The sequence below is a fragment of the Oncorhynchus clarkii genome, chromosome 23 (assembly GCF_045791955.1).
Source record: "Oncorhynchus clarkii lewisi isolate Uvic-CL-2024 chromosome 23, UVic_Ocla_1.0, whole genome shotgun sequence".
Classification (NCBI taxonomy): Eukaryota; Metazoa; Chordata; class Actinopteri; order Salmoniformes; family Salmonidae; genus Oncorhynchus; species Oncorhynchus clarkii.
Window position 1 is genome coordinate 63,369,904 of NC_092169.1, and position 26,396 is coordinate 63,396,299.

The 26,396-nt window shown below is 37.1% G+C and overlaps 30 non-coding genes across 30 annotated transcripts; all 30 read right to left on the minus strand.

The window, feature by feature from the left end:
• Positions 1–660: 660 nt before the first annotated feature.
• trnav-uac (transfer RNA valine (anticodon UAC)) lies at positions 661–733 on the minus strand. The gene has a single exon. It is a non-coding gene; the product is annotated as a tRNA-Val (tRNA).
• A 932-nt stretch (positions 734–1,665) lies between these two features.
• Positions 1,666–1,739, minus strand: trnav-uac (transfer RNA valine (anticodon UAC)). The gene has a single exon. It is a non-coding gene; the product is annotated as a tRNA-Val (tRNA).
• Positions 1,740–2,671: 932 nt separating this feature from the next.
• trnav-uac (transfer RNA valine (anticodon UAC)) lies at positions 2,672–2,745 on the minus strand. Its single transcript has one exon. It is a non-coding gene; the product is annotated as a tRNA-Val (tRNA).
• A 932-nt stretch (positions 2,746–3,677) lies between these two features.
• trnav-uac (transfer RNA valine (anticodon UAC)) lies at positions 3,678–3,751 on the minus strand. The gene has a single exon. It is a non-coding gene; the product is annotated as a tRNA-Val (tRNA).
• Positions 3,752–4,683: 932 nt separating this feature from the next.
• trnav-uac (transfer RNA valine (anticodon UAC)) lies at positions 4,684–4,756 on the minus strand. Its single transcript has one exon. It is a non-coding gene; the product is annotated as a tRNA-Val (tRNA).
• Positions 4,757–5,698: 942 nt separating this feature from the next.
• Positions 5,699–5,771, minus strand: trnav-uac (transfer RNA valine (anticodon UAC)). Its single transcript has one exon. It is a non-coding gene; the product is annotated as a tRNA-Val (tRNA).
• A 932-nt stretch (positions 5,772–6,703) lies between these two features.
• Positions 6,704–6,776, minus strand: trnav-uac (transfer RNA valine (anticodon UAC)). The gene has a single exon. It is a non-coding gene; the product is annotated as a tRNA-Val (tRNA).
• A 932-nt stretch (positions 6,777–7,708) lies between these two features.
• trnav-uac (transfer RNA valine (anticodon UAC)) lies at positions 7,709–7,782 on the minus strand. Its single transcript has one exon. It is a non-coding gene; the product is annotated as a tRNA-Val (tRNA).
• Positions 7,783–8,714: 932 nt separating this feature from the next.
• Positions 8,715–8,788, minus strand: trnav-uac (transfer RNA valine (anticodon UAC)). Its single transcript has one exon. It is a non-coding gene; the product is annotated as a tRNA-Val (tRNA).
• A 932-nt stretch (positions 8,789–9,720) lies between these two features.
• trnav-uac (transfer RNA valine (anticodon UAC)) lies at positions 9,721–9,793 on the minus strand. The gene has a single exon. It is a non-coding gene; the product is annotated as a tRNA-Val (tRNA).
• A 938-nt stretch (positions 9,794–10,731) lies between these two features.
• trnav-uac (transfer RNA valine (anticodon UAC)) lies at positions 10,732–10,804 on the minus strand. The gene has a single exon. It is a non-coding gene; the product is annotated as a tRNA-Val (tRNA).
• A 932-nt stretch (positions 10,805–11,736) lies between these two features.
• On the minus strand, positions 11,737–11,809 carry trnav-uac (transfer RNA valine (anticodon UAC)). The gene has a single exon. It is a non-coding gene; the product is annotated as a tRNA-Val (tRNA).
• A 932-nt stretch (positions 11,810–12,741) lies between these two features.
• On the minus strand, positions 12,742–12,814 carry trnav-uac (transfer RNA valine (anticodon UAC)). The gene has a single exon. It is a non-coding gene; the product is annotated as a tRNA-Val (tRNA).
• Positions 12,815–13,744: 930 nt separating this feature from the next.
• trnav-uac (transfer RNA valine (anticodon UAC)) lies at positions 13,745–13,817 on the minus strand. The gene has a single exon. It is a non-coding gene; the product is annotated as a tRNA-Val (tRNA).
• A 932-nt stretch (positions 13,818–14,749) lies between these two features.
• trnav-uac (transfer RNA valine (anticodon UAC)) lies at positions 14,750–14,822 on the minus strand. Its single transcript has one exon. It is a non-coding gene; the product is annotated as a tRNA-Val (tRNA).
• A 932-nt stretch (positions 14,823–15,754) lies between these two features.
• trnav-uac (transfer RNA valine (anticodon UAC)) lies at positions 15,755–15,827 on the minus strand. Its single transcript has one exon. It is a non-coding gene; the product is annotated as a tRNA-Val (tRNA).
• Positions 15,828–16,759: 932 nt separating this feature from the next.
• On the minus strand, positions 16,760–16,832 carry trnav-uac (transfer RNA valine (anticodon UAC)). The gene has a single exon. It is a non-coding gene; the product is annotated as a tRNA-Val (tRNA).
• A 1,001-nt stretch (positions 16,833–17,833) lies between these two features.
• Positions 17,834–17,906, minus strand: trnav-uac (transfer RNA valine (anticodon UAC)). The gene has a single exon. It is a non-coding gene; the product is annotated as a tRNA-Val (tRNA).
• A 932-nt stretch (positions 17,907–18,838) lies between these two features.
• Positions 18,839–18,911, minus strand: trnav-uac (transfer RNA valine (anticodon UAC)). The gene has a single exon. It is a non-coding gene; the product is annotated as a tRNA-Val (tRNA).
• A 932-nt stretch (positions 18,912–19,843) lies between these two features.
• On the minus strand, positions 19,844–19,916 carry trnav-uac (transfer RNA valine (anticodon UAC)). Its single transcript has one exon. It is a non-coding gene; the product is annotated as a tRNA-Val (tRNA).
• An 817-nt stretch (positions 19,917–20,733) lies between these two features.
• On the minus strand, positions 20,734–20,806 carry trnav-uac (transfer RNA valine (anticodon UAC)). Its single transcript has one exon. It is a non-coding gene; the product is annotated as a tRNA-Val (tRNA).
• A 584-nt stretch (positions 20,807–21,390) lies between these two features.
• On the minus strand, positions 21,391–21,463 carry trnav-uac (transfer RNA valine (anticodon UAC)). Its single transcript has one exon. It is a non-coding gene; the product is annotated as a tRNA-Val (tRNA).
• Positions 21,464–21,818: 355 nt separating this feature from the next.
• On the minus strand, positions 21,819–21,891 carry trnav-uac (transfer RNA valine (anticodon UAC)). The gene has a single exon. It is a non-coding gene; the product is annotated as a tRNA-Val (tRNA).
• A 718-nt stretch (positions 21,892–22,609) lies between these two features.
• trnav-aac (transfer RNA valine (anticodon AAC)) lies at positions 22,610–22,682 on the minus strand. Its single transcript has one exon. It is a non-coding gene; the product is annotated as a tRNA-Val (tRNA).
• Positions 22,683–23,400: 718 nt separating this feature from the next.
• Positions 23,401–23,473, minus strand: trnav-uac (transfer RNA valine (anticodon UAC)). The gene has a single exon. It is a non-coding gene; the product is annotated as a tRNA-Val (tRNA).
• Positions 23,474–23,828: 355 nt separating this feature from the next.
• Positions 23,829–23,901, minus strand: trnav-uac (transfer RNA valine (anticodon UAC)). The gene has a single exon. It is a non-coding gene; the product is annotated as a tRNA-Val (tRNA).
• A 718-nt stretch (positions 23,902–24,619) lies between these two features.
• trnav-uac (transfer RNA valine (anticodon UAC)) lies at positions 24,620–24,692 on the minus strand. Its single transcript has one exon. It is a non-coding gene; the product is annotated as a tRNA-Val (tRNA).
• A 141-nt stretch (positions 24,693–24,833) lies between these two features.
• On the minus strand, positions 24,834–24,906 carry trnav-uac (transfer RNA valine (anticodon UAC)). The gene has a single exon. It is a non-coding gene; the product is annotated as a tRNA-Val (tRNA).
• Positions 24,907–25,047: 141 nt separating this feature from the next.
• Positions 25,048–25,120, minus strand: trnav-uac (transfer RNA valine (anticodon UAC)). Its single transcript has one exon. It is a non-coding gene; the product is annotated as a tRNA-Val (tRNA).
• A 141-nt stretch (positions 25,121–25,261) lies between these two features.
• On the minus strand, positions 25,262–25,334 carry trnav-uac (transfer RNA valine (anticodon UAC)). Its single transcript has one exon. It is a non-coding gene; the product is annotated as a tRNA-Val (tRNA).
• Positions 25,335–26,396: the final 1,062 nt, after the last annotated feature.

Sequence of the window (26,396 nt, forward strand, 5' to 3'; positions counted from 1 at the left end):
TTCGAATTTCCAAAATAATGCATTTATTAGAACAACTATTCTCTGTTACAAATACAGTACTTACTGGATTTGTCATAGAGAACTGTTTCCGCCCGGCTTCGAACCGGGGACCATTCGTGTGTAAAGCAAACTTGATAACTACTAAACTAGAGAAACTGCTGCTAGAATTATTACTGTGGAGTTAACCAAATTTTACATATATTCATCGCACAAATTCGAAAATCCAACATAATGCATTCATGAAAAGTATCTGTTACAAATACAGTACTACTCACATGTGTCAGAGACCTCTGTTTCCGCCCAGCATCGAAAAGTATACATTTTGCGTCTTAAGTGAACTTGATAACCACTAGGCTATGGAATCTTTTGATTCCCAAAAGAAGGCAATAATGAAAAATGTATTTTTCAGTTTCAACTATGGTACTTATTGAATGTATCAACGAGTGCTGTTTCCACAGAGGTTCAAACCGGGGACCTTTTGCATGTTAAGCGCACGTGATAAGAGCTACATTACAGAAACTTCTGCTTGAGATACCTGCAAGAAGTAAACTGCATTTTCTTATAGTCAGAGCATGTATTTGAATTTCCAAAATAAGGTATTTATGAAAGCAACTCATCTCTTTTATAAATACGGTACTTACTGCATGTGTCAAAGAGGACTGTTTCCGCCCGGTTTCGAACCAGGGACCTTTCGCGTGTAAAGCGAACGTGATAACCACTACACTACAGAAACTGCTGCTAATATTATCAGCAAGGAGTAACCCGAGTTTTACATATATTCATTGCATGTATTCGAATTTCCAAAAAAAGCCATTCATGAGAATATATATTCTCTGTTGTTGATACAGCACTAACTGCATGTGTCAAAGAGCACTGTTTCTGCCAGGTTTTGAACCGCAGACCATTCGCATGTAAGGAAAACGTGATCACCACTACACTACAGAAACTGCTGCATTAATTACCAGCAAGGAGTAAACCAAATTTTACAAATATTTATTGCATGTATTCGAATTTCCAAAATAAGGCATTTATTAGAACAACTATTCTCTGTTACAAATACAGTACTTACTGGATTTGTCATAGAGAACTGTTTCCGCCCGGCTTCGAACCGGGGACCATTCGTGTGTAAAGCAAACTTGATAACTACTAAACTAGAGAAACTGCTGCTAGAATTATTACTGTGGAGTTAACCAAATTTTACATATATTCATCGCACAAATTCGAAAATCCAACATAATGCATTCATGAAAAGTATCTGTTACAAATACAGTACTACTCACATGTGTCAGAGACCTCTGTTTCCGCCCAGCATCGAAAAGTATACATTTTGCGTCTTAAGTGAACTTGATAACCACTAGGCTATGGAATCTTTTGATTCCCAAAAGAAGGCAATAATGAAAAATGTATTTTTCAGTTTCAACTATGGTACTTATTGAATGTATCAACGAGTGCTGTTTCCACAGAGGTTCAAACCGGGGACCTTTTGCATGTTAAGCGCACGTGATAAGAGCTACATTACAGAAACTTCTGCTTGAGATACCTGCAAGAAGTAAACTGCATTTTCTTATAGGCAGAGCATGTATTTGAATTTCCAAAATAAGGTATTTATGAAAGCAACTCATCTCTTTTATAAATACGGTACTTACTGCATGTGTCAAAGAGGACTGTTTCCGCCCGGTTTCGAACCAGGGACCTTTCACGTGTAAAGCGAACGTGAAAAACCACTACACTACAGAAACTGCTGCTAATATTATCAGCAAGGAGTAACCCGAGTTTTACATATATTCATTGCATGTATTCGAATTTCCAAAAAAAGCCTTTCATGAGAATATATATTCTCTGTTGTTGATACAGCACTAACTGCATGTGTCAAAGAGCACTGTTTCTGCCAGGTTTTGAACCGCAGACCATTCGCATGTAAGGAAAACGTGATCACCACTACACTACAGAAACTGCTGCATTAATTACCAGCAAGGAGTAAACCAAATTTTACAAATATTTATTGCATGTATTCGAATTTCCAAAATAAGGCATTTATTAGAACAACTATTCTCTGTTACAAATACAGTACTTACTGGATTTGTCATAGAGAACTGTTTCCGCCCGGCTTCGAACCGGGGACCATTCGTGTGTAAAGCAAACTTGATAACTACTAAACTAGAGAAACTGCTGCTAGAATTATTACTGTGGAGTTAACCAAATTTTACATATATTCATCGCACAAATTCGAAAATCCAACATAATGCATTCATGAAAAGTATCTGTTACAAATACAGTACTACTCACATGTGTCAGAGACCTCTGTTTCCGCCCAGCATCGAAAAGTATACATTTTGCGTCTTAAGTGAACTTGATAACCACTAGGCTATGGAATCTTTTGATTCCCAAAAGAAGGCAATAATGAAAAATGTATTTTTCAGTTTCAACTATGGTACTTATTGAATGTATCAACGAGTGCTGTTTCCACAGAGGTTCAAACCGGGGACCTTTTGCATGTTAAGCGCACGTGATAAGAGCTACATTACAGAAACTTCTGCTTGAGATACCTGCAAGAAGTAAACTGCATTTTCTTATAGGCAGAGCATGTATTTGAATTTCCAAAATAAGGTATTTATGAAAGCAACTCATCTCTTTTATAAATACGGTACTTACTGCATGTGTCAAAGAGGACTGTTTCCGCCCGGTTTCGAACCAGGGACCTTTCACGTGTAAAGCGAACGTGAAAAACCACTACACTACAGAAACTGCTGCTAATATTATCAGCAAGGAGTAACCCGAGTTTTACATATATTCATTGCATGTATTCGAATTTCCAAAAAAAGCCTTTCATGAGAATATATATTCTCTGTTGTTGATACAGCACTAACTGCATGTGTCAAAGAGCACTGTTTCTGCCAGGTTTTGAACCGCAGACCATTCGCATGTAAGGAAAACGTGATCACCACTACACTACAGAAACTGCTGCATTAATTACCAGCAAGGAGTAAACCAAATTTTACAAATATTTATTGCATGTATTCGAATTTCCAAAATAAGGCATTTATTAGAACAACTATTCTCTGTTACAAATACAGTACTTACTGGATTTGTCATAGAGAACTGTTTCCGCCCGGCTTCGAACCGGGGACCATTCGTGTGTAAAGCAAACTTGATAACTACTAAACTAGAGAAACTGCTGCTAGAATTATTACTGTGGAGTTAACCAAATTTTACATATATTCATCGCACAAATTCGAAAATCCAACATAATGCATTCATGAAAAGTATCTGTTACAAATACAGTACTACTCACATGTGTCAGAGACCTCTGTTTCCGCCCAGCATCGAAAAGTATACATTTTGCGTCTTAAGTGAACTTGATAACCACTAGGCTATGGAATCTTTTGATTCCCAAAAGAAGGCAATAATGAAAAATGTATTTTTCAGTTTCAACTATGGTACTTATTGAATGTATCAACGAGTGCTGTTTCCACAGAGGTTCAAACCGGGGACCTTTTGCATGTTAAGCGCACGTGATAAGAGCTACATTACAGAAACTTCTGCTTGAGATACCTGCAAGAAGTAAACTGCATTTTCTTATAGGCAGAGCATGTATTTGAATTTCCAAAATAAGGTATTTATGAAAGCAACTCATCTCTTTTATAAATACGGTACTTACTGCATGTGTCAAAGAGGACTGTTTCCGCCCGGTTTCGAACCAGGGACCTTTCACGTGTAAAGCGAACGTGAAAAACCACTACACTACAGAAACTGCTGCTAATATTATCAGCAAGGAGTAACCCGAGTTTTACATATATTCATTGCATGTATTCGAATTTCCAAAAAAAGCCTTTCATGAGAATATATATTCTCTGTTGTTGATACAGCACTAACTGCATGTGTCAAAGAGCACTGTTTCTGCCAGGTTTTGAACCGCAGACCATTCGCATGTAAGGAAAACGTGATCACCACTACACTACAGAAACTGCTGCATTAATTACCAGCAAGGAGTAAACCAAATTTTACAAATATTTATTGCATGTATTCGAATTTCCAAAATAAGGCATTTATTAGAACAACTATTCTCTGTTACAAATACAGTACTTACTGGATTTGTCATAGAGAACTGTTTCCGCCCGGCTTCGAACCGGGGACCATTCGTGTGTAAAGCAAACTTGATAACTACTAAACTAGAGAAACTGCTGCTAGAATTATTACTGTGGAGTTAACCAAATTTTACATATATTCATCGCACAAATTCGAAAATCCAACATAATGCATTCATGAAAAGTATCTGTTACAAATACAGTACTACTCACATGTGTCAGAGACCTCTGTTTCCGCCCAGCATCGAAAAGTATACATTTTGCGTCTTAAGTGAACTTGATAACCACTAGGCTATGGAATCTTTTGATTCCCAAAAGAAGGCAATAATGAAAAATGTATTTTTCAGTTTCAACTATGGTACTTATTGAATGTATCAACGAGTGCTGTTTCCACAGAGGTTCAAACCGGGGACCTTTTGCATGTTAAGCGCACGTGATAAGAGCTACATTACAGAAACTTCTGCTTGAGATACCTGCAAGAAGTAAACTGCATTTTCTTATAGGCAGAGCATGTATTTGAATTTCCAAAATAAGGTATTTATGAAAGCAACTCATCTCTTTTATAAATACGGTACTTACTGCATGTGTCAAAGAGGACTGTTTCCGCCCGGTTTCGAACCAGGGACCTTTCACGTGTAAAGCGAACTTGAAAACCACTACACTACAGAAACTGCTGCTAATATTATCAGCAAGGAGTAACCCGAGTTTTACATATATTCATTGCATGTATTCGAATTTCCAAAAAAAGCCATTCATGACAATATATATTCTCTGTTGTTGATACAGCACTAACTGCATGTGTCAAAGAGCACTGTTTCTGCCAGGTTTTGAACCGCAGACCATTCGCATGTAAGGAAAACGTGATCACCACTACACTACAGAAACTGCTGCATTAATTACCAGCAAGGAGTAAACCAAATTTTACAAATATTTATTGCATGTATTCGAATTTCCAAAATAAGGCATTTATTAGAACAACTATTCTCTGTTACAAATACAGTACTTATTGGATTTGTCTGGATTTGTCATAGAGAACTGTTTCCGCCCGGCTTCGAACCGGGGACCATTCGTGTGTAAAGCAAACTTGATAACTACTAAACTAGAGAAACTGCTGCTAGAATTATTACTGTGGAGTTAACCAAATTTTACATATATTCATCGCACAAATTCGAAAATCCAACATAATGCATTCATGAAAAGTATCTGTTACAAATACAGTACTACTCACATGTGTCAGAGACCTCTGTTTCCGCCCAGCATCAAAAAGTATACATTTTGCGTCTTAAGTGAACTTGATAACCACTAGGCTATGGAATCTTTTGATTCCCAAAAGAAGGCAATAATGAAAAATGTATTTTTCAGTTTCAACTATGGTACTTATTGAATGTATCAACGAGTGCTGTTTCCACAGAGGTTCAAACCGGGGACCTTTTGCATGTTAAGCGCACGTGATAAGAGCTACATTACAGAAACTTCTGCTTGAGATACCTGCAAGAAGTAAACTGCATTTTCTTATAGTCAGAGCATGTATTTGAATTTCCAAAATAAGGTATTTATGAAAGCAACTCATCTCTTTTATAAATACGGTACTTACTGCATGTGTCAAAGAGGACTGTTTCCGCCCGGTTTCGAACCAGGGACCTTTCGCGTGTAAAGCGAACGTGATAACCACTACACTACAGAAACTGCTGCTAATATTATCAGCAAGGAGTAACCCGAGTTTTACATATATTCATTGCATGTATTCGAATTTCCAAAAAAAGCCATTCATGAGAATATATATTCTCTGTTGTTGATACAGCACTAACTGCATGTGTCAAAGAGCACTGTTTCTGCCAGGTTTTGAACCGCAGACCATTCGCATGTAAGGCAAACGTGATCACCACTACACTACAGAAACTGCTGCATTAATTACCACTAAGGAGTAAACCAAATTTTACAAATATTTATTGCATGTATTCGAATTTCCAAAATAATGCATTTATTAGAACAACTATTCTCTGTTACAAATACAGTACTTACTGGATTTGTCATAGAGAACTGTTTCCGCCCGGCTTCGAACCGGGGACCATTCGTGTGTAAAGCAAACTTGATAACTACTAAACTAGAGAAACTGCTGCTAGAATTATCACTGTGGAGTTAACCAAATTTTACATATATTCATCGCACAAATTCGAAAATCCAACATAATGCATTCATGAAAAGTATCTGTTACAAATACAGTACTACTCACATGTGTCAGAGACCTCTGTTTCCGCCCAGCATCGAAAAGTATACATTTTGCGTCTTAAGTGAACTTGATAACCACTAGGCTATGGAATCTTTTGATTCCCAAAAGAAGGCAATAATGAAAAATGTATTTTTCAGTTTCAACTATGGTACTTATTGAATGTATCAACGAGTGCTGTTTCCACAGAGGTTCAAACCGGGGACCTTTTGCATGTTAAGCGCACGTGATAAGAGCTACATTACAGAAACTTCTGCTTGAGATACCTGCAAGAAGTAAACTGCATTTTCTTATAGTCAGAGCATGTATTTGAATTTCCAAAATAAGGTATTTATGAAAGCAACTCATCTCTTTTATAAATACGGTACTTACTGCATGTGTCAAAGAGGACTGTTTCCGCCCGGTTTCGAACCAGGGACCTTTCGCGTGTAAAGCGAACTTGAAAACCACTACACTACAGAAACTGCTGCTAATATTATCAGCAAGGAGTAACCCGAGTTTTACATATATTCATTGCATGTATTCGAATTTCCAAAAAAAGCCATTCATGAGAATATATATTCTCTGTTGTTGATACAGCACTAACTGCATGTGTCAAAGAGCACTGTTTCTGCCAGGTTTTGAACCGCAGACCATTCGCATGTAAGGCAAACGTGATCACCACTACACTACAGAAACTGCTGCATTAATTACCACTAAGGAGTAAACCAAATTTTACAAATATTTATTGCATGTATTCGAATTTCCAAAATAAGGCATTTATTAGAACAACTATTCTCTGTTACAAATACAGTACTTACTGGATTTGTCATAGAGAACTGTTTCCGCCCGGCTTCGAACCGGGGACCATTCGTGTGTAAAGCAAACTTGATAACTACTAAACTAGAGAAACTGCTGCTAGAATTATTACTGTGGAGTTAACCAAATTTTACATATATTCATCGCACAAATTCGAAAATCCAACATAATGCATTCATGAAAAGTATCTGTTACAAATACAGTACTACTCACATGTGTCAGAGACCTCTGTTTCCGCCCAGCATCGAAAAGTATACATTTTGCGTCTTAAGTGAACTTGATAACCACTAGGCTATGGAATCTTTTGATTCCCAAAAGAAGGCAATAATGAAAAATGTATTTTTCAGTTTCAACTATGGTACTTATTGAATGTATCAACGAGTGCTGTTTCCACAGAGGTTCAAACCGGGGACCTTTTGCATGTTAAGCGCACGTGATAAGAGCTACATTACAGAAACTTCTGCTTGAGATACCTGCAAGAAGTAAACTGAATTTTCTTATAGTCAGAGCATGTATTTGAATTTCCAAAATAAGGTATTTATGAAAGCAACTCATCTCTTTTATAAATACGGTACTTACTGCATGTGTCAAAGAGGACTGTTTCCACCCGGTTTCGAACCAGGGACCTTTCACGTGTAAAGCGAACGTGAAAAACCACTACACTACAGAAACTGCTGCTAATATTATCAGCAAGGAGTAACCCGAGTTTTACATATATTCATTGCATGTATTCGAATTTCCAAAAAAAGCCTTTCATGAGAATATATATTCTCTGTTGTTGATACAGCACTAACTGCATGTGTCAAAGAGCACTGTTTCTGCCAGGTTTTGAACCGCAGACCATTCGCATGTAAGGAAAACGTGATCACCACTACACTACAGAAACTGCTGCATTAATTACCAGCAAGGAGTAAACCAAATTTTACAAATATTTATTGCATGTATTCGAATTTCCAAAATAAGGCATTTATTAGAACAACTATTCTCTGTTACAAATACAGTACTTACTGGATTTGTCATAGAGAACTGTTTCCGCCCGGCTTCGAACCGGGGACCATTCGTGTGTAAAGCAAACTTGATAACTACTAAACTAGAGAAACTGCTGCTAGAATTATTACTGTGGAGTTAACCAAATTTTACATATATTCATCGCACAAATTCGAAAATCCAACATAATGCATTCATGAAAAGTATCTGTTACAAATACAGTACTACTCACATGTGTCAGAGACCTCTGTTTCCGCCCAGCATCGAAAAGTATACATTTTGCGTCTTAAGTGAACTTGATAACCACTAGGCTATGGAATCTTTTGATTCCCAAAAGAAGGCAATAATGAAAAATGTATTTTTCAGTTTCAACTATGGTACTTATTGAATGTATCAACGAGTGCTGTTTCCACAGAGGTTCAAACCGGGGACCTTTTGCATGTTAAGCGCACGTGATAAGAGCTACATTACAGAAACTTCTGCTTGAGATACCTGCAAGAAGTAAACTGCATTTTCTTATAGGCAGAGCATGTATTTGAATTTCCAAAATAAGGTATTTATGAAAGCAACTCATCTCTTTTATAAATACGGTACTTACTGCATGTGTCAAAGAGGACTGTTTCCGCCCGGTTTCGAACCAGGGACCTTTCACGTGTAAAGCGAACGTGAAAAACCACTACACTACAGAAACTGCTGCTAATATTATCAGCAAGGAGTAACCCGAGTTTTACATATATTCATTGCATGTATTCGAATTTCCAAAAAAAGCCATTCATGAGAATATATATTCTCTGTTGTTGATACAGCACTAACTGCATTTGTCAAAGAGCACTGTTTCTGCCAGGTTTTGAACCGCAGACCATTCGCATGTAAGGCAAACGTGATCACCACTACACTATAGAAACTGCTGCATTAATTACCACTAAGGAGTAAACCAAATTTTACAAATATTTATTGCATGTATTCGAATTTCCAAAATAATGCATTTATTAGAACAACTATTCTCTGTTACAAATACAGTACTTACTGGATTTGTCATAGAGAACTGTTTCCGCCCGGCTTCGAACCGGGGACCATTCGTGTGTAAAGCAAACTTGATAACTACTAAACTAGAGAAACTGCTGCTAGAATTATCACCGTGGAGTTAACCAAATTTTACATATATTCATCGCACAAATTCGAAAATCCAACATAATGCATTCATGAAAAGTATCTGTTACAAATACAGTACTACTCACATGTGTCAGAGACCTCTGTTTCCGCCCAGCATCGAAAAGTATACATTTTGCGTCTTAAGTGAACTTGATAACCACTAGGCTATGGAATCTTTTGATTCCCAAAAGAAGGCAATAATGAAAAATGTATTTTTCAGTTTCAACTATGGTACTTATTGAATGTATCAACGAGTGCTGTTTCCACAGAGTTTCAAACCGGGGACCTTTTGCATGTTAAGCGCACGTGATAAGAGCTACATTACAGAAACTTCTGCTTGAGATACCTGCAAGAAGTAAACTGCATATTCTTATAGTCAGAGCATGTATTTGAATTTCCAAGATAAGGTATTTATGAAAGCAACTCATCTCTTTTATAAATACGGTACTTACTGCATGTGTCAAAGAGGACTGTTTCCGCCCGGTTTCGAACCAGGGACCTTTCGCGTGTAAAGCGAACGTGATAACCACTACACTACAGAAACTGCTGCTAATATTATCAGCAAGGAGTAACCCGAGTTTTACATATATTCATTGCATGTATTCGAATTTCCAAAAAAAGCCATTCATGAGAATATATATTCTCTGTTGTTGATACAGCACTAACTGCATGTGTCAAAGAGCACTGTTTCTGCCAGGTTTTGAACCACAGACCATTCGCATATAAGGCAAACTTGATAACCACTACACTACAGAAACTGCTGCATTAATTACCACTAAAGAGTAAACCAAATTTTACAAATATTTATTGCATGTATTCGAATTTCCAAAATAATGCATTTATTAGAACAACTATTCTCTGTTACAAATACAGTACTTACTGGATTTGTCATAGAGAACTGTTTCCGCCCGGCATCGAACCAGGGACCATTCGTGTGTAAAGCAAACTTGATAACTACTAAACTAGAGAAACTGCTGCTAGAATTATTACTGTGGAGTTAACCAAATTTTACATATATTCATCGCACAAATTCGAAAATCCAACATAATGCAATCATGAAAATGATCTGTTACAAATACAGTACTTCTCACATGTGTCAGAGACCTCTGTTTCCGCCCAGCATCGAAAAGTATACATTTTGCGTCTTAAGTGAACTTGATAACCACTAGGCTATGGAATCTTTTGATTCCCAAAAGTAGGCAATAATGAAAAATGTATTTTTCAGTTTCAACTATGGTACTTATTGAATGTATCAACGAGTGCTGTTTCCACAGAGGTTCAAACCGGGGACCTTTTGCATGTTAAGCGCACGTGATAAGAGCTGCATTACAGAAACTTCTGCTTGAGATACCTGTAAGAAGTAAACTGAATTTTCTTATAGTCAGAGCATGTATTTGAATTTCCAAAATAAGGTATTTATGAAAGCAACTCATCTCTTTTATAAATATGGTACTTGGTTCGAAACCGGGCGTCAAAGAGGACTGTTTCCGCCCGGTTTCGAACCAGGGACCTTTCGCGTGTAAAGCAAACGTGATAACCACTACACTACAGAAACTGCTGCTAATGTTATCAGCAAGGAGTAACCCGAGTTTTACATATATTCATTGCATGTATTCGAATTTCCAAAAAAAGCCATTCATGTGAATATATATTCTCTGTTGTTGATACAGCACTAACTGCATGTGTCAAAGAGCACTGTTTCTGCAAGGTTTTGAACCACAGACCATTCGCATGTAAGGCAAACGTGATCACCACTACACTACAGAAACTACTGCATTAATTACCACTAAAGAGTAAACCAAATTTTACAAATATTTATTGCATGTATTCGAATTTCCAAAATAATGCATTTATTAGAACAACTATTCTCTGTTACAAATACAGTACTTAATGGTTTTGTCATAGAGAACTGTTTCCGCCCGGCTTCGAACCAGGGACCATTCGTGTGTAAAGCAAACTTGATAACTACTAAACTCGAGAAACTGCTGCTAGAATTATTACTGTGGAGTTAACCAAATTTTACATATATTCATCGCACAAATTCGAAAATCCAACATAATGCATTAATGAAAATTATCTGTTACAAATACAGTACTTCTCACATGTGTCAGAGACCTCTGTTTCCGCCCAGCATCGAAAAGTATACATTTTGCATCTTAAGTGAACTTGATAACCATTAGGCTATGGAATCTTTTGATTCCCAAAAGAAGGCAATAATGAAAAATGTATTTTTCAGTTTCAACTATGGTACTTATTGAATGTATCAACGAGTGCTGTTTCCACAGAGGTTCAAACCGGGGACCTTTTGCATGTTAAGCGCACGTGATAAGAGCTACATTACAGAAACTTCTGCTTGAGATACCTGCAAGAAGTAAACTGCATTTTCTTATAGTCAGAGCATGTATTTGAATTTCCAAAATAAGGTATTTATGAAAGCAACTCATCTCTTTTATAAATACGGTACTTACTGCATGTGTCAAAGAGGACTGTTTCCGCCGGGTTTCGAAACAGGGACCTTTCGCGTGTAAAGCGAACGTGATAACCACTACACTACAGAAACTGCTGCTAATATTATCAGCAAGGAGTAACCCGAGTTTTACATATATTCATTGCGTGTATTCGAATTTCCAAAAAAAGCCATTCATGAGAATATATATTCTCTGTTGTTGATACAGCACTAACTGCATGTGTCAAAGAGCACTGTTTCTGCCAGGTTTTGAACCACAGACCATTCGCATGTAAGGCAAACGTGATCACCACTACACTAAAGAAACTACTGCATTAATTACCACTAAAGAGTAAACCAAATTTTACAAATATTTATTGCATGTATTCGAATTTCCAAAATAATGCATTTATTAGAACAACTATTCTCTGTTACAAATACAGTACTTAATGGTTTTGTCATAGAGAACTGTTTCCGCCCGGCTTCGAACCAGGGACCATTCGTGTGTAAAGCAAACTTGATAACTACTAAACTCGAGAAACTGCTGCTAGAATTATTACTGTGGAGTTAACCAAATTTTACATATATTCATCGCACAAATTCGAAAATCCAACATAATGCATTAATGAAAATTATCTGTTACAAATACAGTACTTCTCACATGTGTCAGAGACCACTGTTTCCGCCCAGCATCGAAAAGTATACATTTTGCGTCTTAAGTGAACTTGATAACCACTAGGCTACGGAATCTTTTGATTCCCAAAAGAAGGCAATAATGAAAAATTTATTTTTCAGTTTCAACTATGGTACTTATTGAATGTATCAACGAGTGCTGTTTCCACAGAGGTTCAAACCGGGGACCTTTTGCATGTTAAGCGCACGTGATAAGAGCTACATTACAGAAACTTCTGCTTGAGATACCTGCAAGAAGTAAACTGAATTTTCTTATAGTCAGAGCATGTATTTGAATTTCCAAAATAACGTATTTATGAAAGCAACTCATCTCTTTTATAAATACGGTACTTACTGCATGTGTCAAAGAGGACTGCTTCCGCCCGGTTTCGAACCAGGGACCTTTCGCGTGTAAAGCAAACGTGATAACCACTACACTACAGAAACTGCTGCTAGTATTATCAGCAAGGAGTAACCCGAGTTTTACATATATTCATTGCATGTATTCGAATTTCCAAAAAAAGCCATTCATGAGAATATATATTCTCTGTTGTTGATACAGCACTAACTGCATGTGTCAAAGAGCACTGTTTCTGCCAGGTTTTGAACCACAGACCATTCGCATGTAAGGCAAACGTGATCACCACTACACTACAGAAACTGCTGCATTAATTACCACTAAGGAGTAAACCAAATTTTACAAATATTTATTGCATGTATTCGAATTTCCAAAATAATGCATTTATTAGAACAACTATTCTCTGTTACAAATACAGTACTTACTGGATTTGTCATAGAGAACTGTTTCCGCCCGGCTTCGAACCGGGGAGCATTCGTGTGTAAAGCAAACTTGATAACTACTAAACTAGAGAAACTGCTGCTAGAATTATCACCGTGGAGTTAACCAAATCTTACATTTATTCATCGCACGAATTCGAAAATCCAACATAATGCATTAATGAAAATTATCTGTTACAAATACAGTACTTCTCACGTGTCAGAGACCTCTGTTTCCGCCCAGCATCGAAAAGTATACATTTTGCATCTTAAGTGAACTTGATAACCATTAGGCTATGGAATCTTTTGATTCCCAAAAGAAGGCAATAATGAAAAATGTATTTTTCAGTTTCAACTATGGTACTTATTGAATGTATCAACGAGTGCTGTTTCCACAGAGGTTCAAACCGGGGACCTTTTGCATGTTAAGCGCACGTGATCAGAGCTACATTACAGAAACTTCTGCTTGAGATACCTGCAAGAAGTAAACTGCATTTTCTTATAGTCAGAGCATGTATTTGAATTTCCAAAATAAGGTATTTATGAAAGCAACTCATCTCTTTTATAAATACGGTACTTACTGCATGTGTCAAAGAGGACTGTTTCCGCCGGATTTCGAAACAGGGACCTTTCGCGTGTAAAGCGAACGTGATAACCACTACACTACAGAAACTGCTGCTAATACTATCAGCAAGGAGTAACCCGAGTTTTACATATATTCATTGCATGTATTCGAATTTCCAAAAAAAGCCATTCATGTGAATATATATTCTCTGTTGTTGATACAGCACTAACTGCATGTGTCAAAGAGCACTGTTTCTGCAAGGTTTTGAACCACAGACCATTCGCATGTAAGGCAAACGTGATCACCACTACACTACAGAAACTACTGCATTAATTACCACTAAAGAGTAAACCAAATTTTACAAATATTTATTGCATGTATTCGAATTTCCAAAATAATGCATTTATTAGAACAACTATTCTCTGTTACAAATACAGTACTTAATGGTTTTGTCATAGAGAACTGTTTCCGCCCGGCTTCGAACCAGGGACCATTCGTGTGTAAAGCAAACTTGATAACTACTAAACTCGAGAAACTGCTGCTAGAATTATTACTGTGGAGTTAACCAAATTTTACATATATTCATCGCACAAATTCGAAAATCCAACATAATGCATTAATGAAAATTATCTGTTACAAATACAGTACTTCTCACATGTGTCAGAGACCTCTGTTTCCGCCCAGCATCGAAAAGTATACATTTTGCGTCTTAAGTGAACTTGATAACCACTAGGCTATGGAATCTTTTGATTCCCAAAAGAAGGCAATAATGAAAAATTTATTTTTCAGTTTCAACTATGGTACTTATTGAATGTATCAACGAGTGCTGTTTCCACAGAGGTTCAAACCGGGGACCTTTTGCATGTTAAGCGCACGTGATAAGAGCTACATTACAGAAACTTCTGCTTGAGATACCTGCAAGAAGTAAACTGCATTTTCTTATAGTCAGAGCATGTATTTGAATTTCCAAAATAAGGTATTTATGAAAGCAACTCATCTCTTTTATAAATACGGTACTCACTGCATGTGTCAAAGAGGACTGTTTCCGCCCGGTTTCGAACCAGGGACCTTTCGCGTGTAAAGCGAACGTGATAACCACTACACTACAGAAACTGCTGCTAATACTATCAGCAAGGAGTAACCCGAGTTTTACATATATTCATTGCATGTATTCGAATTTCCAAAAAAAGCCATTCATGAGAATATATATTCTCTGTTGTTGATACAGCACTAACTGCATGTGTCAAAGAGCACTGTTTCTGCCAGGTTTTGAACCACAGACCATTCGCATGTAAGGCAAACGTGATCACCACTACACTACAGAAACTGCTGCATTAATTACCACTAAGGAGTAAACCAAATTTTACAAATATTTATTGCATGTATTCGAATTTCCAAAATAATGCATTTATTAGAACAACTATTCTCTGTTACAAATACAGTACTTACTGGATTTGTCATAGAGAACTGTTTCCGCCCGGCTTCGAACCGGGGACCATTCGTGTGTAAAGCAAACTTGATAACTACTAAACTAGAGAAACTGCTTCTAGAATTATTACTGTGGAGTTAACCAAATTTTACATATATTCATCGCACAAATTCGAAAATCCAACATAATGCATTAATGAAAAGTATCTGTTACAAATACAGTACTACTCACATGTGTCAGAGACCTCTGTTTCCGCCCAGCATCAAAAAGTATACATTTTGCGTCTTAAGTGAACTTGATAACCACTAGGCTATGGAATCTTTTGATTCCCAAAAGAAGGCAATAATGAAAAATGTATTTTTCAGTTTCAACTATGGTACTTATTGAATGTATCAACGAGTGCTGTTTCCACAGAGGTTCAAACCGGGGACCTTTTGCATGTTAAGCGCACGTGATAAGAGCTACATTACAGAAACTTCTGCTTGAGATACCTGCAAGAAGTAAACTGCATTTTCTTATAGTCAGAGCATGTATTTGAATTTCCAAAATAAGGTATTTATGAAAGCAACTCATCTCTTTTATAAATACGGTACTTACTGCATGTGTCAAAGAGGACTGTTTCCGCCCGGTTTCGAACCAGGGACCTTTCGCGTGTAAAGCGAACGTGATAACCACTACACTACAGAAACTGCTGCTAATATTATCAGCAAGGAGTAACCCGAGCTTTACATATATTCATTGCATGTATTCGAATTTCCAAAAAAAGGCACTCATGAGAATATATATTCTCTGTTGTTGATACAGCACTAACTGCATGTGTCAAAGAGCACTGTTTCTGCCAGGTTTTGAACCACAGACCATTCGCATGTAAGGCAAACGTGATCACCACTACACTACAGAAACTGCTGCATTAATTACCACTAAGGAGTAAACCAAATTTTACAAATATTTATTGCATGTATTCGAATTTCCAAAATAAGGCATTTATTAGAACAACTATTCTCTGTTACAAATACAGTACTTACTGGATTTGTCATAGAGAACTGTTTCCGCCCGGCTTCGAACCGGGGACCATTCGTGTGTAAAGCAAACTTGATAACTACTAAACTAGAGAAACTGCTTCTAGAATTATTACTGTGGAGTTAACCAAATTGTACATATATTCATCGCACAAATTCGAAAATCCAACATAATGCATTAATGAAAAGTATCTGTTACAAATACAGTACTACTCACATGTGTCAGAGACCTCTGTTTCCGCCCAGCATCAAAAAGTATACATTTTGCGTCTTAAGTGAACTTGATAACCACTAGGCTATGGAATCTTTTGATTCCCAAAAGAAGGCAATAATGAAAAATGTATTTTTCAGTTTCAACTATGGTACTTATTGAATGTATCAACGAGTGCTGTTTCCACAGAGGTTCAAACCGGGGACCTTTTGCATGTTAAGCGCACGTGATAAGAGCTACATTACAGAAACTTCTGCTTGAGATACCTGCAAGAAGTAAACTGCATTTTCTTATAGTCAGAGCATGTATTTGAATTTCCAAAATAAGGTATTTATGAAAGCAACTCATCTCTTTTATTAATACGGTACTCACTGCATGTGTCAAAGAGGACTGTTTCCGCCAGGTTTCGAACCAGGGACCTTTCGCGTGTAAAGCGAACGTGATAACCACTACACTACAGAAACTGCTGCTGATATTATCAGCAAGGAGTAACCCGAGTTTTACATATATTCATTGCATGTATTCGAATTTCCAAAAAAAGCCATTCATGAGAATATATATTCTCTGTTGTTGATACAGCACTAACTGCATGTGTCAAAGAGCACTGTTTCTGCCAGGTTTTGAACCGCAGACCATTCGCATGTAAGGCAAACGTGATCACCACTACACTATAGAATCTGCTGCATTAATTACCACTAAGACCATTCGCATGTAAGGCAAACGTGATCACCACTACACTACAGAAACTGCTGCATTAATTACCACTAAGGAGTAAACCAAATTTTACAAATATTTATTGCATGTATTCGAATTTCCAAAATAAGGCATTTATTAGAACAACTATTCTCTGTTACAAATACAGTACTTACTGGATTTGTCATAGAGAACTGTTTCCGCCCGGCTTCGAACCGGGGACCATTCGTGTGTAAAGCAAACCTGATAACTACTAAACTAGAGAAACTGCTTCTAGAATTATTACTGTGGAGTTAACCAAATTTTACATATATTCATCGCACAAATTCGAAAATCCAACATAATGCATTCATGAAAAGTATCTGTTACAAATACAGTACTACTCACATGTGTCAGAGACCTCTGTTTCCGCCGAGCATCAAAAAGTATAAATTTTGCGTCTTAAGTGAACTTGATAACCACTAGGCTATGGAATCTTTTGATTCCCAAAAAAAGGCAATAATGAAAAATGTATTTTTCAGTTTCAACTATGGTACTTATTGAATGTATCAACGAGTGCTGTTTCCACAGAGGTTCAAACCGGGGACCTTTTGCATGTTAAGCGCACGTGATAAGAGCTACATTACAGAAACTTTTGCTTGAGATACCTGCAAGAAGTAAACTGAATTTTCTTATAGTCAGAGCATGTATTTGAATTTCCAAAATAAGGTATTTATGAAAGCAACTCATCTCTTTTATAAATACGGTACTCACTGCATGTGTCAAAGAGGACTGTTTCCGCCAGGTTTCGAACCAGGGACCTTTCGCGTGTAAAGCGAACGTGATAACCACTACACTACAGAAACTGCTGCTGATATTATCAGCAAGGAGTAACCCGAGTTTTACATATATTCATTGCATGTATTCGAATTTCCAAAAAAAGCCATTCATGTGAATATATATTGTCTGTTGTTGATACAGCACTAACTGCATGTGTCAAAGAGCACTGTTTCTGCCAGGTTTTGAACCGCAGACCATTCGCATGTAAGGCAAACGTGATCACCACTACACTATAGAATCTGCTGCATTAATTACCACTAAGGAGTAAACCAAATTTTACAAATATTTATTGCATGTATTCGAATTTCCAAAATAATGCATTTATTAGAACAACTATTCTCTGTTACAAATACAGTACTTACTGGATTTGTCATAGAGAACTGTTTCCGCCCGGCTTCGAACCGGGGACCATTCGTGTGTAAAGCAAACTTGATAACTACTAAACTAGAGAAACTGCTGCTAGAATTATCACCGTGGAGTTAACCAAATTTTACATATATTCATCGCACAAATTCGAAAATCCAACATAATGCATTCATGAAAAGTATCTGTTACAAATACAGTACTACTCACATGTGTCAGAGACCTCTGTTTCCGCCCAGCATCAAAAAGTATAAATTTTGCGTCTTAAGTGAACTTGATAACCACTAGGCTATGGAATCTTTTGATTCCCAAAAAAAGGCAATAATGAAAAATGTATTTTTCAGTTTCAACTATGGTACTTATTGAATGTATCAACGAGTGCTGTTTCCACAGAGGTTCAAACCGGGGACCTTTTGCATGTTAAGCGCACGTGATAAGAGCTACATTACAGAAACTTTTGCTTGAGATACCTGCAAGAAGTAAACTGAATTTTCTTATAGTCAGAGCATGTATTTGAATTTCCAAAATAAGGTATTTATGAAAGCAACTCATCTCTTTTATAAATACGGTACTCACTGCATGTGTCAAAGAGGACTGTTTCCGCCAGGTTTCGAACCAGGGACCTTTCGCGTGTAAAGCGAACGTGATAACCACTACACTACAGAAACTGCTGCTGATATTATCAGCAAGGAGTAACCCGAGTTTTACATATATTCATTGCATGTATTCGAATTTCCAAAAAAAGCCATTCATGTGAATATATATTCTCTGTTGTTGATACAGCACTAACTGCATGTGTCAAAGAGCACTGTTTCTGCCAGGTTTTGAACCGCAGACCATTCGCATGTAAGGCAAACGTGATCACCACTACACTATAGAATCTGCTGCATTAATTACCACTAAGGAGTAAACCAAATTTTACAAATATTTATTGCATGTATTCGAATTTCCAAAATAATGCATTTATTAGAACAACTATTCTCTGTTACAAATACAGTACTTACTGGATTTGTCATAGAGAACTGTTTCCGCCCGGCTTCGAACCGGGGACCATTCGTGTGTAAAGCAAACTTGATAACTACTAAACTAGAGAAACTGCTGCTAGAATTATCACCGTGGAGTTAACCAAATTTTACATATATTCATCGCACAAATTCGAAAATCCAACATAATGCATTCATGAAAAGTATCTGTTACAAATACAGTACTACTCACATGTGTCAGAGACCTCTGTTTCCGCCCAGCATCAAAAAGTATAAATTTTGCGTCTTAAGTGAACTTGATAACCACTAGGCTATGGAATCTTTTGATTCCCAAAAGAAGGCAATAATGAAAAATGTATTTTTCAGTTTCAACTATGGTACTTATTGAATGTATCAACGAGTGCTGTTTCCACAGAGGTTCAAACCGGGGACCTTTTGCATGTTAAGCGCACGTGATAAGAGCTACATTACAGAAACTTATGCTTGAGATACCTGCAAGGAGTAAACTGCATTTTCTTATAGTCAGAGCATGTATTTGAATTTCCAAAATAAGGTATTTATGAAAGCAACTCATCTATTTTATAAATACGGTACTTACTGCATGTGTCAAAGAGGACTGTTTCCGCCGGGTTTCGAACCAGGGACCTTTCGCGTGTAAAGCGAACGTGATAACCACTACACTACAGAAACTGCTGCTAATATTATCAGCAAGGAGTAACCCGAGTTTTACATATATTCATTGCATGTATTCGAATTTCCAAAAAAAGCCATTCATGAGAATATATATTCTCTGTTGTTGATACAGCACTAACTGCATGTGTCAAAGAGCACTGTTTCTGCCAGGTTTTGAACCACAGACCATTCGCATGTAAGGCAAACGTGATCACCACTACACTACAGAAACTGCTGCATTAATTACCAGCAAGGAGTAAACCACATTTTACATATATTTATTGCATGTATTCGAATTTCCAAAATAAGGCATTTATTAGAACAACTATTCTCTGTTACAAATACAGTACTTACTGGATTTGTCATAGAAAACTGTTTCCGCCCGGCTTCGAACCGGGGACCATTCGTGTGTAAAGCAAACTTGATAACTACTAAACTAGAGAAACTGCTGCTAGAATTATTACTGTGGAGTTAACCAAATTGTACATATATTCATCGCACAAATTCGAAAATCCAACATAATGCATTAATGAAAAGTATCTGTTACAAATACAGTACTACTCACATGAAAATGTATTTTTCAGTTTCAACTATGGTACTTATTGAATGTATCAACGAGTGCTGTTTCCACAGAGGTTCAAACCGGGGACCTTTTGCATGTTAAGCGCACGTGATAAGAGCTACATTACAGAAACTTCTGCTTGAGATACCTGCAAGAAGTAAACTGCATTTTCTTATAGTCAGAGCATGTATTTGAATTTCCAAAACAAGGTATTTATGAAAGCAACTCATCTCTTTTATAAATACGGTACTTACTGCATGTGTCAAAGAGGACTGTTTCCGCCCGGTTTCGAACCAGGGACCTTTCGCGTGTAAAGCGAACGTGATAACCACTACACTACAGAAACTGCTGCTAATATTATCAGCAAGGAGTAACCCGAGTTTTACATATATTCATTGCATGTATTCGAATTTCCAAAAAAAGCCATTCATGACAATATATATTCTCTGTTGTTGATACAGCACTAACTGCATGTGTCAAAGAGCACTGTTTCTGCCAGCTGTAGCTGCAGCTGTACATAGTCTATTGGTAAATAGCCCACCCATTTTCACCTACCTCATCCCCATACTGTTTTTATTTATTTATTTTTCTGCTCTTTTGCACACCAATATCTCTATCTCTACCTTTACATAACCATCTGATCATTTATCACTCCAGTGTTAATCTGCATAATTGTAATTATTTGCCTACCTTCTCATGCCTTTTGCACACAATGTATATATAGACTCCCCTTTTTTCTACTGTGTTATTGACTTGTTAATTGTTTACTCCATGTGTAACTCTGTGTTGTCTGTTCACACTGCTATGCCTTATCTTGGCCAGGTCGCAGTTGCAAATGAGAACTTGTTCTCAACTAGCCTACCTGGTTAAATAAAGGTGAAATAAAAAAATAAAAAAAATATGTTACTTACTGCATGTGTCAAAGAGGACTGTTTCCGCCCGGTTTCGAACCAGGGACTTTTCGCGTGTAAAGCGAACATGATAACCACTACACTACAGAAACTGCTGCTAGTATTATCAGCAAGGAGTAACCCAAGTTTTACATATATTCATTGCATGTATTCGAATTTCCAAAAAAAACCATTCATGAGAATATATATTCTCTGTTGTCGATACAGCACTAACTGCATGTGTCAAAGAGCACTGTTTCTGCCAGGTTTTGAACCACAGACCTTTCGCATGTAAGACGAACGTGATAAACACTACACTACAGAAACTGCTGCATTAGTTATCAGCAAGGAGTAAACCAAATTTTACAAATATTTATTGCATGTATTCGAATTTCCAAAATACGGCATATATTAGAACAATTATTCTCTGTTACAAATACAGTACTTATTGGATTTGTCAAAGATAACTGTTTCCGCCCGGTTTCGAACCAGGGACCTTTCGCGTGTAAAGCGAACGTGATAACCACTACACTACAGAAACTGCTGCTAATATTATCAGCAAGGAGCAACCCGAGTTTTACATTTATTCATTGCATGCATTCGAATTTCCAAAATACGGCATTTATTAGAACAGTTATTCTCTGTTACAAATACAGTACTTACTGGATTTGTCATAGAGAACTGTTTCCGCCCGGCTTCGAACCGGGGACCATTCGTGTGTAAAGCAATCTTGATAACTACTAAACTAGAGAAACTGCTGCTAGAATTATTACTGTGGAGTAAACCAAATTGTACATATATTCATCGCACAAATTCGAAATTCCAACATAATGCATTTATGAAAATTCTCTGTTACAAATACAGTACTTCTCACATGTGTCAGAGACCTCTGTTTCCGCCCAGCATCGAAAAGTATACATTTTGCGTCTTAAGTGAACTTGATAACAACTAGGCTATGGAATCTTTTGATTCCCAAAGGAAGGCATTAATGAAAAATGTATTTTTCAGTTTCAACAATGGTACTTATTGAATGTATCAACAAGTGCTGTTTCCACAGAGGTTCAAACCAGGGACCTTTTGCATGTTAAGCGCACGTGATAACTGCTACACTACAGAAACTTCTGCTTGAGATACCTGCAAGAAGTAAACTGAATTTTCTTATAGTCAGTGCATGTATTTGAATTTCCAAAATAAGGTATTTATGAAAGCAACTCATCTCTTTTATAAATATGTTACTTACTGCATGTGTCAAAGAGGACTGTTTCCGCCCGGTTTCGAACCAGGGACCTTTCGCGTGTTAAGCAAACGTGATAACCACTACACTACAGAAACTGCTGCTAGTATTATCAGCAAGGAGCAACCCGAGTTTTACAGATATTCATTGCATGCATTCGAATTTCCAAAAAAAGCCATTTATTAGAACAACTATTCTCTGTAACAAATACACTACTTACTGGATTTGTCAAAGAGAACTGTTTCCGCCCGGCTTCAAACCGGGGACCATTCGTGTGTAAAGCAAACTTGATAACTACTAAACTAGAGAAACTGCTGCTAGAATTATTACTGTGGAGTTAACCAAATTGTACATATATTCATCGCACGAATTCGAAATTCCAACATAATGCATTTATGAAAATTCTCTGTTACAAATACAGTACTTCTCACATGTGTCAGAGACCTCTGTTTCCGCCCAGCATCGAAAAGTATACATTTTGCGTCTTAAGTGAACTTGATAACAACTAGGCTATGGAATCTTTTGATTCCCAAAGGAAGGCATTAATGAAAAATGTATTTTTCAGTTTCAACAATGGTACTTATTGAATGTATCAACAAGTGCTGTTTCCACAGAGGTTCAAACCAGGGACCTTTTGCATGTTAAGCGCACGTGATAACTGCTACACTACAGAAACTTCTGCTTGAGATACCTGCAAGAAGTAAACTGAATTTTCTTATAGTCAGTGCATGTATTTGAATTTCCAAAATAAGGTATTTATGAAAGCAACTCATCTCTTTTATAAATATGTTACTTACTGCATGTGTCAAAGAGGACTGTTTCCGCCCGGTTTCGAACCAGGGACTTTTCGCGTGTAAAGCAAACATGATAACCACTACACTACAGAAACTGCTGCTAGTATTATCAGCAAGGAGTAACCCAAGTTTTACATATATTCATTGCATGTATTCGAATTTCCAAAAAAAACCATTCATGAGAATATATATTCTCTGTTGTCGATACAGCACTAACTGCATGTGTCAAAGAGCACTGTTTCTGCCAGGTTTTGAACCACAGACCTTTCGCATGTAAGACGAACGTGATAAACACTACACTACAGAAACTGCTGCATTAGTTATCAGCAAGGAGTAAACCAAATTTTACAAATATTTATTGCATGTATTCGAATTTCCAAAATACGGCATTTATTAGAACAATTATTCTCTGTTACAAATACAGTACTTACTGGATTTGTCAAAGAGAACTGTTTCCGCCCGGTTTCGAACCAGGGACCTTTCGCGTGTAAAGCGAACGTGATAACCACTACACTACAGAAACTGCTGCTAGTATTATCAGCAAGGAGCAACCCGAGTTTTACAGATATTCATTGCATGCATTCGAATTTCCAAAATACGGCATTTATTAGAACAGTTATTCTCTGTTACAAATACAGTACTTACTGGATTTGTCATAGAGAACTGTTTCCGCCCGGCTTCGAACCGGGGACCATTCGTGTGTAAAGCAATCTTGATAACTACTAAACTAGAGAAACTGCTGCTAGAATTATTACTGTGGAGTTAACCAAATTGTACATATATTCATCGCACGAATTCGAAATTCCAACATAATGCATTTATGAAAATTCTCTGTTACAAATACAGTACTTCTCACATGTGTCAGAGACCTCTGTTTCCGCCCAGCATCGAAAAGTATACATTTTGCGTCTTAAGTGAACTTGATAACAACTAGGCTATGGAATCTTTTGATTCCCAAAGGAAGGCATTAATGAAAAATGTATTTTTCAGTTTCAACAATGGTACTTATTGAATGTATCAACGAGTGCTGTTTCCACAGAGGTTCAAACCAGGGACCTTTTGCATGTTAAGCGCACGTGATAACTGCTACACTACAGAAACTTCTGCTTGAGATACCTGCAAGAAGTAAACTGAATTTTCTTATAGTCAGAGCATGTATTTGAATTTCCAAAACAAGGTATTTATGAAAGCAACTCATCTCTTTTATAAATACGTTACTTACTGCATGTGTCAAAGAGGACTGTTTCCGCCCGGTTTCAAACCAGGTACCTTTCGCGTGTAAAGCGAACGTGATAACCACTACACTACAGAAACTGCTGCTAGTATTATCAGCAAGGAGTAACCCGAGTTTTACAGATATTCATTGCATGTATTCGAATTTCCAAAAAAAGCCATTTATGAGAAGATATATTCTCTGTTGTTGATACAGCACTAACTGCATGTGTCAAAGAGCACTGTTTCTGCCAGGTTTTGAACCACAGACCTTTCGCATGTAAGACGAACGTGATAACCACTACACTACAGAAACTGCTGCATTAGTTACCAGCAAGGAGTAAACCAAATTTTACAAATATTTATTGCATGTATTCGAATTTCCAAAATACTGCATTTATTAGAACAATTATTCTCTGTTACAAATACAGTACTTACTGGATTTGTCAAAGAGAACTGTTTCCTTCCGGTTTCGAACCAGGGACCTTTCGCATGTAAAGCGAACGTGATAACCACTACACTACAGAAACTGCTGTTAATATTATCAGCAAGGAGTAACCCGAGTTTTACAGATATTCATTTTATGTATTCGAATTTCCAAAAAAAGCCATTTATTAGAACAATTATTCTCTGTTACAAATACAGTACTTACTGGATTTGTCATAGAGAACTGTTTCCGCCCGGCTTCGAACCAGGGACCTTTCGCGTGTAAAGCAAACGTGATAACCACTACACTACAGAAACTGCTGTTAATATTATCAGCAAGGAGTAAACCAAATTGTACATATATTCATCGCGCAAATTCGAAATTCCATAAATGATAAAGAAGAAACAGGACGTCAATCCACTACCAGCCCGGGTGAGTGACGCTAACTCAAACATATCACAGAGACAATCAGTAAGGCTACAAAAATTCTATGGAGATGTCAGTATGTGGCAGGAGTTTTGGAGCCCGTATGAGACTGCTATTCACAACAATGATTCACTGTGTAATAAAGAGAAGTTTACCTATCTGAAAACATATCTCACTGGACCAGCTGCAAAGGCAGTAGCAGGACTGATGTCAACAGACAGTAACTATGATAATGCAATCGCTCTACTCAAGAGCAGATTTGGAAGGAAAGATCTTGTGATTAGCTGCCGAATCTCACACCTGTGAAGAAATCCTCTGATCTAAATGCATTGAGGCAGCTATATGATGAATGTGAAATTCAGATTAGGAGCCTGGAATCACTGGGTGTAGTGTCAGAAACCTATGGAAGCCTACTATGCCCAATCTTACTACAGATGATTCCAAATCAAATCAAATCTAATCAAATTTTATTTGTCACATACACATGGTTAGCAGATGTTAATGCGAGTGTAGCGAAATGCTTGTGCTTCAAGTTCCGACAATGCAGTAATAACCAACAAGTAATCTAACTAACAATTCCAAAACTGTCTTGTACACAGTGTAAGGGGATAAAGAATATGTACATAAGGATATATGAATGAGTGATGGTACAGAGCAGCATAGGCAAGATACAGTAGATGGTATCGAGTACAGTATATACACATGAGATGAGAATGTAAACAAAGTGGCATAGTTAAAGTGGCTAGTGATACATGTATTACATAAGGATACAGTCGATGATATAGAGTACAGTATATACGTATGCATATGAGATGAATAATGTAGGGTAAGTAACATTATATAAGGTAGCATTGTTTAAAGTGGCTAGTGATATATTTACATAATTTCCCATCAATTCCCATTCTTAAAGTGGCTGGAGTTGAGTCAGTGTGTTGGCAGCAGCCACTCAATGT